Genomic DNA, 18,950 nt, shown 5'->3' with positions numbered 1-18,950 from the left:
CATTCTAATGAATAATTCCAGTGAAACCAAACTCAAAGAGGAAAGGAAAGAATAATGTAAATACTGTGAGATTCAACAGTCATAATAGGAGTAGCAGGTGGGATGGAGTCATTTGCACACAAAGGTAACTCATGCAGAGAAAGGGCAATACAACTGGAACACTAAATACACATATTCCACTGGTCTTTACCAAGGAAAAGGAAACTTTCAAAATCTCTCAAGAATAAATTGGGAGGTAGCAGCACTAAAGAAGCTAGCTGTGCTTAAACAAGATGTCCTTTTTTTTTAACCCAAAAAATAAATATTCTTTATTAATAATGAAAAAAGCATCTACAAAGGAAACTGTGCAAAAGGTCTATGCATTCCAAGTGTCATTCAGTCTCTAAATTCGGGTTATGTACCAAGTAGTGGTAGCACTTCCCTTTTGCACACACCATGACTGCCAATCATGTGGGCCCCTGGGTGATGCACCCTCTGTTGTTTGAGGGGAAAACCACTTCAACATTCAGTACTGACCAGTGGTCCTTCCGCAAAGAACCTTTGCATTGACAACACCAAGCTTTAGTGAATCTCTCCATGTGTATTCGCGTGGCTTGATGCACCAGTTATCAGTTTTCCCTCATGGGGATCTCACTGTACTGAAAGATCAACATATTTCAGACTGACAAATGAGTATCTTTTTTATTTCAAATATACACTTTAAACATGATAAAAATATATACAAACACAAACAGTACAATGGTTCTTTACATCCGTAGTCATTCAGTCCAATTGGATTCTATTCAAAATTGCATTAGCACTTCTCTTGCACGTCTTTTTTTCAAAAATAAACTTTATTCACAATAAAACTGTATAAAGGAAAACACATCCTGAGTGACATATCCATATGTTCCTTCCATTAAAGTATAGTATATTGTTACATTAATGCTCCAATTTGCTATGGCCTCTTTAGTTGCTTTCCCTCCATTGTTTAAAAGGCTTCCCTTCCAGTCTCAGCCCTTCACTATCTGGCAGAAGGACTGAACTATGGTCCCTTGTGTTGCCTGCGGCAGGAATTAATATATCTCTCAGCCCGTACTCCTGCAGCCTGGATTGTGCCTGTCAGCATTCCTGTACCAACATCTTAGTGTACTGGAAGATCAACAAGTTTTGTGCAGACCAAAGGGGGTCTTTCACAGAGTTGATCTTCCAGCTCATAAATCAGAGAATCCTCCATTGGGTATGAAGTATGACAAGGACACTTTCTCCACAACTCTCTCAGCAAACCAGTCTGAAAAGTGGGCAGTTGTTCATGGTCATAGAGGAAGGATCTGACTGGGAGGGCTTCTCTCACTGCCTGCCAGCCAGCCCAGGTCGTGGCATATAGGATTGTCCTCTGCTGATGAGGCATTCTGCCAGACGATCTGGGGTTTGGGTAGTTCAAATGAAATGCATCCTACACTGTTGTTTAAAGACTTTGCATGATCTTCCAAACCTCTCTTAATATAGGTGAGGGAAGCACACTTGAAAAGTGGAAATAGTGCCATTCAAACATCAGTTTTGGTAAACTTATAGAAATAATAATCAGGGAAAACATTAACATGAACAAATTGGAGTTTATAAATGGCCACTCTTTAAAGGAAAGTCGCATTTGGCGAACAGAAATGGAGATTTTAACAGAAATGGAGATTTGAATTATGCTATTTAAAAACTATAAGGAATTCATTTGATGCTGTTTGTGTGCAACGTTACAAGTCATGAAAAGTGGCACACCAGACAGCAAAATTGATGCTCCTAGAAATATAGGGTTTATAACCAGACAGGGCTTTCTCCAGGAGATGGTGTTAATGTTTAACATGCGTGTGCAGTGCAAAATTTTCAAGTGTGCAGATGGTACCATATTTGGAGGCATGATGAACAGTGAAGAGAATTGTAATCCACTGCAAGGCAATGAGGCTGGCCAATAGATGAAATTCAATGCCAGGAATTGTAAATACATACACTTAGAAGACAGACAATTTGGACTGACACTTATGAGAGGTGTTCATGTACAGAAGTGCATAAGTACATTTATGTAAATGTGGAAGGGAATTACAGTAATTAACAAGGCATGAGGGGTCCTATCATTCATGAATGGAGTTATAGACCAAGTTTATGTTGAAGCTACAGAAAACTGAAGATCAAGTTCATTATTACACATTCCAAGGTGCTGTGACAGACCATGTTTCACAAACAGATGAGGAGACATTTCAAGCAAAGTACAGCAAGGAAGATACAATAACAAAAGTGTGGAGTTAGAGAGAGATCAGTGCTGGTGATACCTCCCTCCCAGATGCACTGACTCTTCTACTCGCGTTTTGAGGCGAAAAACAATGTGGCGGCGAACAAGACGGCCTCCCCTCCAACTGATTAGGTGCTGTGTCTTGCAGTGGCTGATATGAAGAGTTAGGCGAGGTTAACCCATGAAAATCTGCTGGACCAGGTAACATCCCCGGCAGAGTGCTCAGGGAATGTGCGGCTCACCTAGCAAATGTTCTCACCGACATCTTTAACATCTCCAAGACAAACACTGTGGTTCCAACGTGCTTCAATGCCGCCACCATTGTCCCTGTGCTGAAGAAGTCATCCGTGTCCTGCCTCAATGACTATCATCCTGTCGTATTCACATCCATTGACAGGAAGTGCTTCTTGAAGCACTTCCTGCCACCCCTGTCACTGGACCCACTATAGTTCACATACAGATTCAACCACTCTACAGACGATGCCACAGCCACCACCCCCCATTAAGCCCTCACCCATCTGGAAAATAAGGACTTGTACATTCGAATACTATTTATTGACTTCAGTTCAGCGTTCAACAATCATACCTGATGAGGAACTTGAGCCTGCTAGGTCTAAACACCTCCCTCTCCAATTAGATTCTTGACTTCCTGTCAGATCAGTATCAGCACTTCCAAGACCGTCACATGGAGCATGATGCACCCCAGGGCTGCATGCTAGTCCACTGTTGTTCACCCTGCTGAACCACACTGTGCGGCTAAATACAGCTTAAAGCACATGATCAAGTTCGCTGATGACACAAGCTTGGTGGGCCTCATTAGTAAGAATGAGGAGTCAGCGTACAGAGATGAGGTGCAGTCGCTAACAGACTGGTGCAGAGTCAACAATGAGTATCTGAACATTAATAAAACAAAAAAGGTGGTTTTTCGACTTCAGGGAGAGTCCGGGGGACCGTGCTCTGCTGGCCATTGACGGCTCGACTATTGACGTCATCAAGAGTATCAAGTTCCTTGGAGTGCACTGGTCAAGAATCTCACCTGGTCCTTTAAAACCAGCTCCACAGCCAGGAAAGCCTACAGCACCTCTACTTCCTGCAAAGGCTGAGGAAAGTTCATCTCCCACCCTCCATTCTCACTACATTCTACAGATGTATTGAGAGCATCCCGTACAACTGCATCACAGCCTGGTTTGGAAGCTGTACCACCTCAGACTGCAAGACTCTATGGAGGTTAGTGAAATCAGTGGAAAAGATCATTGGGGGCTCTCTTCCTATCACGAAGGAGATCTACAGCTCTCGATACAGGTGAAAGGCAATAAACATTGTGAAGGACTCAACATAACCTTCATGCAAACTGTTCTCCCTTCTGCCACCTGGCAGGATGTACACACAAGACCTTATAACTAGTTTGGGCAACAGCTTTCCCCCCCAAACCATCAGGCTTCTGAATTCCCAGAACATATGTGGATAGTGTACCATGGTCTTTTACTGTATATGTCTTAATATTTTAATATTTCAATGTGTTTAACTTCTATTCTAACTTATATTTATGTAAATATGGACGTGGTCTTAGAGAAACACTATCTCGTCATTATCACGTGAGCATGGTAAGAGAGATAAATAAAGGTGACTTGACTTGGTACATAACATACACAACAGTAACATAATTTTACCATTTTGGAGTCTAAATCTTGCAGCTTTGCTGGAGGATGCCAAGGTCTTTGAAAGATTGTGGAAGAACTAGCACAATGGATCCAGGAATGAGGATCATTCAGAAATATGGTTACACTAGAAATGCAGGCATTGTTCTCCTTAGGGCAAACTAGTTTGAGATTTGATAGAGGTGGCCAAGATTATGTTTACTTTATATAGGGTAAAGCAATCATGGCCTTAAAGAAAGCAGTTCCTATTAGCATACATTTCAAAGTTATCATGACACAAATCACAGGGATAAGGTATTAGGTGATAGGAAGGAAAACTTTTATTTACAAACTTCCATTTATTTTCTGCTTTTTGAAACTTGACAGGAGTATGGAAAATGAAATAGGACCAAGGAATTAGTCTATTTGAAAATAGCACAAACTTGATGATCTCACTGGGAACATCCTGTGCTGTAACAGTTCTAAGATTCTATATGACAGATATCATTTCTATACTTCCAATTTCTTGTTATTGACTTCATAAACAGGCTTTGTAGACTCTCAATCAAATGGGGCACTGAGATTTGTACACAAGGTCCTTGCTCATTGAGGTAATTAAAGATAAGTGCTATGCAATTCTTCATACTTTTAGAACTAGTTCAGTGTTACATGTCATGAGGCAGAGAGATGTGGATTGAAGGACTATAAAGATAGATTTTAAAAAAGAATCAAACATTTCCTAACCTTCTTGAGTCCTTGAAATTACATCATCACTGGAAGTTACCTTTCAATGTCACATTGCTGTTTGTCGAAGCTTGGACAAAAAAAAGACATTCCAACAACTATGTTTTTGTAAACATTAGTGACTGTGAAGTTCCTTTGCACAAGAGGCCCAAAAAGAAGGTACAAGAATGTCAAATCCACTTTATTGGATAGTGTGGATATAACATGGGATTAAGAAATGCCCTTCCTGGTCAGTCGCTTGAGTAAGAGAGTTGCAATGATTTGTATTACTGTCCCTGATCATAGGAGGCTATCTTCAAAAAGAAAAAAATTCTCAAGCATATCTTTTTCTCTGCACAACAATACATTTACAACATCGGCTTGGTTTGTTAATCCATCTGGATGAAGTGCATGTACTTGCAAGGGATGGATGGGAAAATGCTCTTGATCTTTTCTGATCCCATCACATAATATACTAAAATGATTTTGGGAATCTGCCATCAAAATGATAGCCACCAGAGCAGGATCTCAAAAGCAAGGAGAGGATTTCTTGCATATCACATTGAAGCTTGTTAGTTGCATTTGAAACTTCACTAAAACTGCAAAATATGCCTCAGCAAAGGTTGTAAGAAATACTTTCAATTTGCTTTTGTTGTCCAATTAAATAAGAAAAGCAAAACTAAGTTGTGCAATATTTTGCAATTTTTTTCGTCAAGTTCGATAAAAGTGCAATTGTCCCTGTGATTGCACTATTTGTTTGTAGAGATGAGGTATGATATGTGTTTCTATGATCAATCTTCTTAACTAATTCAGCTTTAATGAATTTCCATCTCTTGGTGCTTTGTTTGAAATTCATTGTAGGTTTTCATTCATTCTAAGGGCATATGGATGCCTCCTTTTCAAGACTTTTAGAAAAGTTATTGATGGTAAAATTACACAATTGATGTCAAAACAGGACGTGATAACACACTGTTGATTCTCCTTCAAAACATGCTTTGTAGAATAGAGGGTGATGGAGGCCAGTTGATTTTCAGACTGGAGGTCTGTGACTAGTGGTGTGCCACAGAATTCATGCTAGGCCCATTGCTGTTTGTCACTTATATCAATGATTTAGATGAAAATGCTCATGGCATGATTAGCAAGTTTGTGAATGTTGCCAAGGATTTCACAGGATCCTGATGGGTTGGGCAGGTGGGCAGAGAGAGAAATGTGAGGAGTTGCATTTTGGGAGGTCTAACATGGGTAGGATTTGCATAGTAAATGGTCTGGATCTGGGGACTGTTGTGAAGCAGAGGAATCTCAGAGCACAGATCTACAAGTACCTTGAAAGTGGCATCACAGATAGTCAAATGTAAGCACATTAGCCTTCATAAGTCAGAGAACTGAGCATAAAAGCTGGGAGGTCATGTTCAGAATTTATTGTCATGAATGTCACAAAATTCAGTATTTTTGCTGAAGCATCATAGAGAAACATTCATATTATGAGCCATCTTATAATGTAAAAAATAAAAAGAGTAGTGCACAAAAAAGCAGTGTCTTTTGTTCATTGATTATTCAGGAATCTGATTGCAGTGGGAAAGTTGACCTTATGCCGCTGAGTGCTTGTCTTTAGGCTCCTGTACCTTTATCCCCAATGACAGCAGAGTGAAGAGGGCATGGCCTGGGTGGTGGTGGGTCTTTTGAGAATAGAGGCTGCTTTTTTGAGACAACGCCTCATATAGATGTCCTCGATGGAGTGGAGTCTGGTGCCTATGATGTCACAGGCCAAGTCAACAATCCTCTTGAATTTTTCCTTTTCCTGAGATTTGACACCTCCATAACATACAGTATGCTCTCCATTGTAGAAGCTTTCAAGAGTCTTCAGTGACATACCTCAAACACCTCACAAAGTACAGCTGCTGGAGAGCCTTCTTCATGATTGCATCAACGTGAAAGCTCCAGGACAGATTCTCAGAGATGTTGACACCCAGGAATTTTAAGTTCTTGACCTTCTGCACTACTGAGCCCTTGATGAGGATGGTCGTATTCCCCTGACTCCCTCCTGAAGTTCACAATCATCTTCTTGGTTTTGCTAACATTGAGTGCAAGGTTGTAATTGTGATGCCATTCAAAGAGCTTTATCTTTCTCCTGTCCACTTCCTCATTGCTGTTTGTGATTCTGCCGAAAACTGGTGTGATTACAGTTGCAGTTGTATAAGACTTTGGTGAGGCCCCATTTAGAGTATTGTATTCAGTTGTGCTACAAGAAAGAGGTTGTCAAGCTGAAAGATTTATAAAGGATGTTGTCGGGATTCAGGGGTCTGAGGGATACCAAAACATGAGAGGAATAGATCAGGTGAATGCAAAGTCTTCTGTCTTCTGATCAGTAATCAGAGGACTTTGGTTTAAAATGTAACAGGAATCTGAGGGGTAACCTTTTTTATGCTTGGTGGGTAGATGGAACTGGCTGATGTAGGTACTGCAAGGTATAAGAAAAATATAGAGTGGGTTTAGAGGGATATGGGTCAACCACAAACAAGAGATAGGAAATAGGAGTAGGCCATCCAGCCCATCGTCTGCTCCACCATTAAATCGAGATCATGGCTGATCTGATGATAGGTTCATCTCCACCTACCTGCTTTTTTTCCCCATATCCCTTAATTCCCTATAATGCAAAAATCTATCCAATCTTGTCTTAAATATATTTACTTTAGAAGCCTCCATTGCTTCAATGGGCAGCAAATTCCACAGAATGTGTGGTTAGGTTATTTTGGTTTGCATAGGCAAGTCAGCCGAAGATTGACAAGATTATTTAGCTCTGTCTTCATTGTGGAGAGTATTCAGGGTCTGATAGACTAGCACTGAGGAAGATATGATGGAAATTGTTATCAGACATACAATTGTGTTAGGTAAATTGACTATGTTGGAAATTACTAAACACTTAGAGCTGAATAGTCATCCAAGAGTGTTGAAGGTGTCTCTAATGATGGATGCACGATTGACACTTGGCTCTGCCAATGACTAAGAGTGGAAATGTTCTTCACTTCTCCTTCACTCAGCATACATGGACCTAATCTGTTGCAGCACAACTCGGTGTTGTTTACTGCATGCATGTGTGCAGTCTTGTCCCATGAGGTTGCCATCTCAGTTTAATCCTCTGCCTCAGAGCACATTATGGATGGCCAATATGTTCCACTGCATATTCCATTCCATTATTTATCTATTTTTTATTTGTCTCTTTTTAATTCAACACAGTATACCACTGGAGATTTTTTTTAGATGTTGAACTGCAGCAAGAAAGAATTTTGATGGGTACGGATATGGTACAAAGTCTATGACAATGAACTCATCGTTAAGATCACAACTACAGTGCCTCGTCGTTAATACTTGAAATTGCCTCATGAGATACCACGATAATGGCAAATATGTTAAATGTTTGGGTTAGGTTTCACCACCTGCAGTAAATCCAGTCTAGCAGCTCTATCCTTCAGGAACGGTAAGAAAATCAGTGGTTGTCCTACTTATGTAATCTTAACAATAGACAATGAAATCTTCCACCCAAGGGCATTTAATGCCTGTTGTACAGTTTCTTCTAAATAGTGTTCCATGATTAAATGTCAAGTTTGAATCTCAACTCAAATTTGAAGAATCTCACTTCATCCAAAGTATACTGATCAGGTCTCTGAACATCCACTAAATAGATCTATTCTAGCTGCAGTGCATACCATTGATTGTGTCTGTGGCACAGGATGAAAGATTTAATTCTGGAGAATGAACATCAGGCACATATAGCTGTGGGACCATCTCCTGGAGGGTGCAAGGAGAACTTTGCAGGCTCAGATGGATTTTGTCATGTTTGAATATTGCCTTTCTAATTATGCTTGGATTAAGTATTTGAGTAGCTTGATCAGTCATTTCAGGGGCTATCACAACTTAAAAATGCCCACTTTTAGTCTATGCAGAACCACCACAGTTTTTAAAATTGCTACAGTGCAGGACATCATTTGGCAGATCAAGTTTATACAGACCATAATATAAACAATCCAGTTAGTCTCATTCTTTTATCCTATCTCCATTGCTTTATAAATTCTATACTTTTAATTATGCAACTCCCTTTTCAGTTCAATTAACCTTCCTCACTTACCCTTACAGTATCTCCCAAATGCAAACCACTTGCTGTGTTTAAAGAAAACCCTCATTACTAAGTTCTTTTTACCATACATGTCATTCTATCTACCTGCATTAATCCTTCTAACAGGGCTAGTTTATTTCTCTCTCCTCTCTCTATGCCCTTTACAATATTGAACATCTCTCTGCCTTGCAGCACCTTCCTTCTGAGAAGATCACTCCAGCTTTGCCACACATCCTTGATAATTTTAGCCAATCTCCTTTTCATTCCCTCCAAAACCTTCAAGTTTCTTAAATTGTGCTATCCAGAAATGGACACAATTTGCCACTTTCTCACTTATCATTCAGAATGCAACCTCATGAACAGGACAACTGATGGAATCAGTGCTGAAGAGTTGTATAGAAACAATGTGTGTGAAAAGTTGTATTATGGACAACGTGGCTGTCCCAGGAACCTTGGCAATATCCCCGCCCTGCACTAACACTCTTATATGAGTGCTCCTTCTCTCTGATGAATCATTACTTGGTGAGGAGGGGCTGCAATGTGGTCTGCTGGTGGATAGGCAATGACAAAAGGGTGGCTGCCCAACAGCAAGATCAGAAGCTTCATAGCTGCACTCTGACCAACACAGTGCACCCTTCAGGAAACTACTGCTGGAAATTAGAAATGCCTGTTCCAGATGCTAACAGTCAGCAACATCATGCACTCAACCTCTTGTTACATGCGATGAAAGCTTATATCTTACTTTCTTTGTTTGGCTGTTCAACTCTCCTACGCATGGCAAATTTTTACATTGAAACAAGCTTAATGATCAATCATAATCATTGAACAGGTTTGGAGACTGAGGTGGTTATGCGCATACAAAGTTGTGAATGATACCAAAAATATATACAAGGCCTGGGCTTCATAAAGAGATATATCCATTTTGCCACAGACAGGATGATATCCATGATAAACCTAACCAAAATGGTTTTGGAAATCCACATTCACCAAATTACATTTCTCTCCTTCCATCCAATTCTTCAAAAAGTATCAAGCTCACAAAATATGATTTGTCTTTAATAAATCCATGCTATCTTTCTCTAATAATTCCAAGCATATCCTATTATTTGTGGCACTTTCCTCATCACCAAGATGAAACTGACTAGTCTTCAGTTACGGTAAAAACACAAAAATGGAGGAGGAGCTCAACAGGCCTTGCAGAGTTCTGAGTTCCTTCAGCATGTTTGTATTTTTACTACAGGAACACAAATTCTTTATCCAGAACCCTTGGGGAGACAGTGTGTTCCGAATTTCAGATTTTTCCGGATTTTGGAAAGCCCACCTGAATTATGGTGCCATATCCACCCCACCCCTTTCCAGTTGCCCAGCTGTCTCCCCCAACCACCGGTCCCTTGGCCGCCCGGCCACCTCCCCCAACTGCTGGCCCCTCGCCCGCCTCCCTCAACCGCCGGTCCCTCGGCAGTCCCCACTTGCTGGATTTTGGAGCTTTCCGGATTTTAGATATCTGGATAAAGGATCTTATACCTGTATAATCACAGCACATGCAGACTTTCGCATATCACAGTCTTTAGTTACTGGATCTTCCCCTTGATCCCTTTCTTTTAAACAAACTACAATTTTTCAATCCAATGCACCACCCTTACTATTTTGATTTTTGGAAGATTATATCCACTAACTCTCCAATTTTTCAGAATTCTAAGATGCATCTCATCTCAATCCATTTCTTCACTAAAAGGTTACTGAACTCAGATGAATACTCATGCAAGACTGAGGGTCCTCATGGAATTTACACCTCTGGGTATAGATGCTTTTTAGATCTGTTACGATCTGCCAAGCCACCGGAGAATTTTCTGAGTTTAAAAAGAGATCACTTTTCATCTTCAAATTCAAAGATCAACAGTCTGATTTGCCTCTTCTCCTATGACAAATCTTTGCTTTATAATATCAGTTATTCACTGTCTTGACAATCTTGAGCACTCAGTACAAATGGTGTCTAATCACGACTTCTGAAATAGAATAGATAGTAATGGACTTATCTCCAAGGAAAGAAGTTGAAGAATTTCTGTAAAAACCATATTAAGTAACTTGGAACAGGAATGTTGATGTCAGCATAAAAAACTGTACTGAGAACTTACAACCAAATGAATTTGAGCTGAGCTTGAGTGGCTTACCCAATCAAACGCTATGCTTTGGAACAAATTTTAGGCAACTGGTGGGGGAACATGCATTGATATTGCACTATTGGCAACACAACTGGTCAAGTCATCTCCTCCTGTCTTGTGTTAAATGGAGTGGATGCAAGCCGAAACAAGATTAGCACTTTCCGTGGAGATGACCAAAACCCACCATAAACAAATGCCAACTGCCAAAGACTCCAGAAAAAGCAGAAATTAGTGACTCAATGCAAGATACTGCAAATAGAAATGACTGGAAATAGTTCAGAGTACCTGCAAAAAGTGAATTAAAATTAAATTACTACATAAATGTAGCTGGTCTATTCAGATCCACCCAGATTCATTGCAGACTCCTTAAAATTTGAAATGCAAGGCTAGAAGTGATGAAAGTGGTATGGAAAGATTTAGCATTCTGAAAGTAGTCACAGTCAGAAAGCTTAAGGGAAAGGAACGGCATGCTTTGTGCAGGCAGGGATACACATGAATGATAGAAATATTAAAATTGGGGATGAATCCAATCAGAATTGGAGGTCCACAGAGATTTCAGTGGATTGCAGAATAGTAAATATAATCTTAAACTTTACATTTTAGCTTATACCTTAGAGGTCAATTCTGAATTTTGCCAAAAGCAGTAGTTTTAGCTGAGTGTTCACAGAGGAGTGGAGGGTGAAAATGACATAGCAACCAGCTTGAAGTGCACTACAGCAGGAAAGTGTAATTGTAACAAATGGATATGGATTTCATTAGTAAATGTAAAAAGGGAAGGCGCATGACGGTTGAAAATAGTCATTGTAATGGGGATTCTGGGAATGATCAGGAACAACTTTGCAAACAGCCTAAACTCTAGTTTCATCTAATTTGCCAATGAAGATACATTAGAGGATGATAGCAAAGTCCACACTGATAAAGATTTCAAATAGGATGTGGAGGGGGGGAAATATCTGATCACAATTAAATAGGATATTAAATAATGACTGAGGAAAATAAGGTCAGAGGAGGATAGAACCAAATGTTTGTTGTTATGGACCAAAAGAAAAAAAATTATTGAATCATAATGCGGTCAAAAATGCAAGAGAAAAATAATAATTTGATAAGAAATCATAGGTCCCCAGAGATTTATCAATGCAACAGCTGAAGAATTGGCTATGCAAAGGTAAAGGAACAATGGTTCTGACCTCAAATTAATGAAAGCTACACCATGTGCAGAATAATATCAAGTTCTTAATAAAAATAATTTTATTTGAGCTTTCCTAGAAGCAATGAGAGGCAAAGAACACAAGGTTGAATTGTATAGTTGAGAATTAAATGGCAAGTGACAACAGCTCTGAACTACATTACAGACAAAATTATGTTTTGCAGCAAAATACTGCGTGGCAGCTTGACCTGTCCAAAGTACAGGAGATTTCTTTGAGGAAAACAGATCAATCTCTGGGAAATTCACAGATCTGGACTGCAATACCACAAGAATTGAAGGACCGCTGAAAGAATAAGTTAGGGTTCCAGATAAACTGCATGCAGTATGTAGAATAAAGACTAAACATGAAGATGCACAGTTCATTTGGTAACACAATAGAATGGGGGTGGCAGTGGTGTGATAGAAATGTCTCGCTTAATAGAACAGGCTTCAAGAATCAGGTCATCTGCTCTTGTTATTAGTTCATATGTGCTTTAGAAAGGGGCAATATGTGACGGTAGTGCAGGCAACAACATAGGCACAGTAAAAAGCCTTGTCAAACACAGTTTAGGTAAAAGACACATCCAAAACAAAACAGCAGTCCAGCATTTGAACACATAGCTAGAAGCAAAGAATGGGACAAAGTTTCAAAGTTGTTATAAAATATTAAGGAGTAAATCAAAAGTGAACCACATGAAGGAAAGATATAAAACTGATAGTAAAGCTAATTGCATTTTCTCATTCAATGGAAGAGCAGGAAACACAAAAATTGAAAAAAGTAGGAAAAAGTGAGAAGTAAAGGTGCTTTTATTGTCACATAATACATTTAGAATGTGACATGAAATTCTTTAACTTTGTCTACCTTAAGGTAAACAGAGTTGCCACTTTGTCTGAACACCTCTCGCGGAAATGAGACACCCCCCACCGTGAGGAATAAACTTTACAACCCCTGGTTTACAAGACCACTGCTCTAACCACTGAGCTATAGGAGAGCAATGAAAAATATTTCACGTATCCCATGTATAACACAACTCTGATCTGTACATAAGCAATACCTTTCTTTGGTGTAAATGAGAGAAATCAAAGAAAAAGTGATTTAATTCAAGTTTATCCAAGCAGAAATATGGTGAGAAACAGAATAGGCAGTGTCTGGAAGCAAACAACTCCCATGGCATCCTGAGGAAACAGGTAGGACGAAATTTTTGTAAACTATAGAAATAGGAGTAGGCCATCTCTGAGCCTGCTCAGCCATTTAATAAGATCATGGCTGATCTGACTGGGACCTAACTCCACCCACCTGACTTTTCATTCCCCTTCTATGCAAAAAAAATGTCTTAAATATATTAAATAAGACAGCCTCTACTGCTTCCTTGGGCAGAGAATTCTAGATTCATTACTTTCTGGGAAATCCAGCTCCTCCTCAACTTATTGTCCCAAATCTTCAGGCTAAATTCTAATCTCACCTCCCAGTGGAAACAACTTTCCTGCCTTTATCTTATCTACCCCTTTTGTAATTTTGTTTCCACAACATCCCATCACAATCCCGAGGTTAGAAACCTGCTCTGGCTGCGGGCAAATGCAGTCGAAGGATTTACATCAGGTGGCAGACAGCTGGAGACTGGCTCGAGTGGCTGAAGGTGTAACAGTGATGTGAGAGGGTGCCAAGGGCATTGATAGTTTCCTGATTGTCGGGTGATTTTAATCTGGAGCTCAGGCAGCTGATGGCTTGGACTGGATTCTTTGCAGCTGCAGGAACTGCGGCAGCGCTGGAGGAGAATCCACGGACACTCAGGGACTATTTTTTTGCTTCTCTTTCTCTGACTGTAAGAGGTGTTCAAGCAATTTCGGCCGATGGCAAATCTGCCCAAGGACAGACATAAGCAAATTCTGTGTAATATTGCACCGTCTCGATTAATGGCAAAAGAACCTGGAATCTTCTGGGGAAAAAAGGGCAGGGTGGGGGGGGCGCTAGAGCAGTTGGGGCAAGAAAACCACAAATTGCTATCTGAAAGATATCAGAAGAATTGTATGTATAGTTTTCAGCACATTAAACAATGTAACAAAAAGTTAAGATAGACAGGAACAATAAGTTTGAAGTTGTCCATCTCCCCGAGAAGTCTTTGAATTTTGGATTAAAAGCTGGATGTGCAGGATTGAAAGTTGAGATCTTGTGGAACCAATTTGCCTGTTGACTTAAAACAATGACAGACAAGAACAATAGGAATGATAATTCTGGTGAGGGGTCACCATGTCATAAGGTGGTATTGGAGAGCTGACACTTTTAGTTCTTCCAAAAGATATCTGCTTGTCAAACAGTAACGGACCTTCTTCTCAACAAAATTAATGACCTTGTTAAAATTCATTTTGCACGAGGTGTGGCCTAATCAGTAGGAATTAATTTAACAGGGAGTAGGTAAAATCCAATAAATCATAGCTATTCTGATGAAAGATAACTGAAGTAAAGAAAATTCTCAACAATGACTGACCTTCTGAGAATAGCCAACATTTCATTTTTATTTCAAATTTCCACTGTCAGTGATTTCGAAGAAAGAATCTGAAGTTGTTGAAGTGAACATGAACGCAGAGGTAACTGAAATGCAACTCTGATGTACAGCCCAAGGTAAAAACGGTTAAAGCTTGCAAAGCTCCCTGGCGGACTGACCTCCAAAGAAAAAGTGATGACACTCGGTGCTGAGCATAAAGATAATTACACATTCAACATACAATGAATGATATTTTATTTTTCTAAAGACACAGCTCCCTTTAGTTGTACAAAAACACAACCTGGTACACTGTGATTAACCAGGACATTGCAGCTGTTTTAATAAATCAAAGAAAAAAAAATTAAAACTGGTGAACACACTGCAACGGGTCTGCACGTTCTTCTGGCCATATGGATTTCCTCCCACATTCCAAAAACAGATGGTGTTTGGGCCTGTTTTTTTTTTTAAAAACTGTGCTCTACATTTTAATTTAAAATTTATAACATTTTGTAGATGAAAAGAAAATAAAACACTTGTCTCAGAAAGTTGAGCTGAACACAATTTTCTCATGCTGCATATGTTGTCTATCAATGGGAGTTATGAGATCTAGAACCTACAATGTCATTTAAAACATCAAGAATTTGTTCAGGAAAGCAGTGAATACTTGCAACTGACAGGAATGGCACAAGAGCAGATGCATTATTCTGAAAAGTATATCACACATCTTAGAACATCCCATAATTAGCTAGAATATTCAATTATCCTGTGGAAATAATTGCAAGAAATGTTACAATATGTTGTTTTTATATAAAATATCTGCCTCTTGCACTGCTTAAGTTTTATATTACTATTGTTCAAGGGAACACACAACCAAGGATAATCACAAAATAACTGAAAGCTTAAACCCTCAGCTTTAACTGCAATTCTTCACCTAGTCCAGGTCAACAAAATTTGGTTTGAGCTTCACTCCCATAACCACCTTCCATCCACTTTTTAAATGGCAGCTCTGAAGCACTTAGTGTTTTCTGTTGCACTGCCTCTTTTGCCCACATGCAAAGCAAAATGTTAGTAAAATAAGCTTTTCAAATTATTTTTGGTTAGGCCATCTGCAGACTTACTAATTATACCCTCTAAATGAACATCTCAATGTTAATAACTGGCAGTACTGAAGCCTGTGATACACCACTGATCGCAGGCTTACAGTACCCAAATAAACCATTCACCACCACCCTTTGTCTCCCATTATTCAAGCAATTGTCTTGAGTTGCATGGGTTTTATCCTTTTTTGGAGTATTTGGTTATATTTGGAATTTCATACATGATGACTGTGTGTGCTCGGGAGACTGTGGCTCTTTAAGCTAATGATTGTGAATGTGGTTTCAGAAATTATCAAATTGAGTAGCTAATAAATTGGGCTGAACAGTGGCAGGCAGAATTTCATCTAGATAAGTACAAAGTGATGCATTTTGTTAAGTCAAATCAGAAAAGGATGCACAGAACAAAAGAGCAGCTTCAGGGAATATTGAGGAAATTAAGAGACCCAGTCCAAGTCTAACTGAAGGTGGTACCACCAGAAAATGACGTGGTATACAGGATACTTGCTTTTATTGACTAACGCACAGAGAGGACGGAAAGGTGGTTTATCAGATATTGGTGAGGCCACATCATAAAAGTTTTTTTTCAGTTGGCATATTATAGAGGACATGACTGATGTGAGAGAGAGAGAGAGGCTTGTTTTCCTTGCGTGGATATGGCTGAGTGATAGAAATGTATAAAATTATAAGTATAGATTGGGGAGGTATAAATTAAACTTACCTATAGCAGAGGCATCTGAACCAGAAGATATAAAGTTACGGGGAGTAAGAGGTTTAGAGGCAACGTTTTCTTAAAACAAAAGCAAATAGGTGGAGTCCGAGTGTAGTAGAAGTGAGTACTGTCACAACATTCTTGTTGATCTAGACAAACACTTGAATTGCCACTGCGAGGTAGTTATGGTAAATGGTAAATGCACTTGATGGCATGGACTTGGTAAGTCAAAGGGCTGGTTCCTGTACAATACCGGTCTATATTCTAAATCTATAACGTACACAGAGGAATCTGTTATAAGCAGTGTAGTTAATTTCCAGGTGTTGTGGTTGCCTGCTATGTAACACAGCAGCTTTTCTGACAGAGCCGCTTTTCTTTACACAGCTGATTTCAAAACTAATTACAAAGCATCATTGCATTCTATGGAAATCATTTTCAGGTCAGTTCCTGCAGATATCACTGTCTTAACTCTATTATATTAACTTTACTCTGACTAGGTTTCTATTCCCGAGCAGGTTTTGAGCTGTTGTCACAAGGTTAACAATGTGCATAGTAGATGTCGTGAGTGTCATGACCATGCTCTTACAGTGTATGCAAAATTATTCTGATCAAGAAATTAAAAGTCTAAACTGACCATAATTCTCAATTTAACAATTTAGATGACAAAATCTGCAGTGATTGTCCACAGGCACCATCAAGTTTTTTCTCAGCCTACTTAACTCTTAAATGTTGATGTTCAGTACACTTTTTCAGGTGAAATTATTAAGGAGGTAGTGAGTTTAACTGTATTTTTACATGCAGCTGTTCTTCGCACTATCCTTTTGATAAAGTGAAGCTATAAATTATATATGCAAAAATGCAACTCCTTCAAAATCTTTATGTAATAAGTGCTTAATTTCCTCTTTAATTTTGGCACATAAAATATTAAATTCAGTGTGTGAACTCAGCATCACAACTGCAATGAGGGCAAAAGCATTCTTGAAGTACAAGTTTTCATCTTGTATCCCAAGGTCTCTTAGATCATCAATTCATAGTAAGACAGTACAGAAACAGGCTTTTCAGCCCAAGTAATCCCAAATAAGATGTTAATCTATGCCAATTCCTTTTGCCCCTCATCCTTCTAAAACTCTCTTATCCATGTACCTATCTAAATAATTTTTAAACAATTATACCTGCCTCTACCACCTCTATTCCATATATCCACTATGAGGAAATATTAATAGCCCTTCATTTTCAGACCCAACAAATTATTACAATTTTGCAGATTTCTGTATCATTGATTGTTGCAGTCAACGATGAAGCAAGTGAGAATTTGCAATTATGGAGGCAAAAGGCTACTCTATTCTCAAAGAATTTTGACAACAATCTTATGAACCTTAAAGCAAATGAAACATCGATTTAAAAAAAGCTAAATACTTTAGCCATGGGCAACAAGATATGAAGAGATAGTAATGACAATTGAGAGCCACAAAAGTAGAGAAATTAAAATATGCAATAAGTGTACAAGCAAGGGGTAAAGGTTAAAAGTGTAAAGGTTCCATTATTTTCACGTAATACTACATTTAGAATGTAACATACAAGAAATTCTTTGACCTTTGTCTACTGTAAGGCAGACAGAGTTGTCAGTTTGCCCAGCGCCCCTCACTTGGTGTTCCTAAGTGGGCCCCCCTCCAAGTACTGACCAGTCCTGTGCTTGCTTATTTGAGATCAGACAATCCCAGGCATATTAAGGCTACTCCTATTAGGTGCTGTAACAGTTGACCTTGGATTTTGAGACAATGAAGTAAAGAGGGACAGATAACTGATTGGCTTCTTTTACCTAATGAAAAAGTTAAAGCAGTCTGGACTTCTGGAATTGGGCATATTATTATCTCTTTCTCAGCTCTCATATTCCCCGATGGCGGGCTCAAGCCTGAAACGTTGGTGATGTATCTTAACCTTTGCTACATAAAGGCACTGTTTGACCTGTTGAGTTTCTCCAGCACTTGTGTTTTATCGCTTTTTCTCAGCTGCTGAGCAATGACTACAAAAGATAATGCTGTTCATAAAATGAAGGTGCTAAATATTCATAAAAATAGTTTCTGGTCTAAATAATGCAAGTTATATTATTTGATGCAATCTAAAAATATTCATTTGGGAAAATATCAATTATTTTCTCCATCAAACCTGCATCTCAATCAAACATTTATAGTTATAGATTCAAAGCACAGAAAACAAATTGAGCCATGAAATTGGTGATAGATCTCAGAAAAGAATTATATAAACATTTCTAATGTCCATCTTTTCATGCAATAGCCATGCAAGGCTTCAGCCTTTCTCAGAAGGAGATTAAAGGAACAGCAGGGAAGCGAAGTGTGTTCACACTTACAAAGACAAATATCGCCTGAATGGGATGTTGTGCACTTCCCATCCAAACAAAAGTACTCATTCGAGTCAGTTAACTTTTCAAATCAGAGCACTTCAAAGGCACAGTACTTGTCAGTATTGCATGTTCAACCTTAAATTCTAAAATTTGAAGTTAAACTTGATCAGATGAGGTTTACTGGAGTTAACCTGAGGAGAGTTAGAGTCACCTGGGACTA

General features: G+C 39.0%; 1 protein-coding gene across 3 annotated transcripts in view; it reads right to left on the bottom strand.

The window, feature by feature from the left end:
- The window catches only part of wdr33 (WD repeat domain 33), a 127,147-nt gene that overhangs the window by 85,493 nt on the left and 22,704 nt on the right, over window positions 1-18,950 (bottom strand). The window lies entirely within an intron of this gene.

Source organism: Narcine bancroftii, chromosome 9, assembly GCF_036971445.1.
Source record: "Narcine bancroftii isolate sNarBan1 chromosome 9, sNarBan1.hap1, whole genome shotgun sequence".
Taxonomy (NCBI): domain Eukaryota; kingdom Metazoa; phylum Chordata; class Chondrichthyes; order Torpediniformes; family Narcinidae; genus Narcine; species Narcine bancroftii.
Note: the sequence above shows the minus strand (reverse complement) of the source record. Positions and strands in the feature narration are given on the sequence as shown.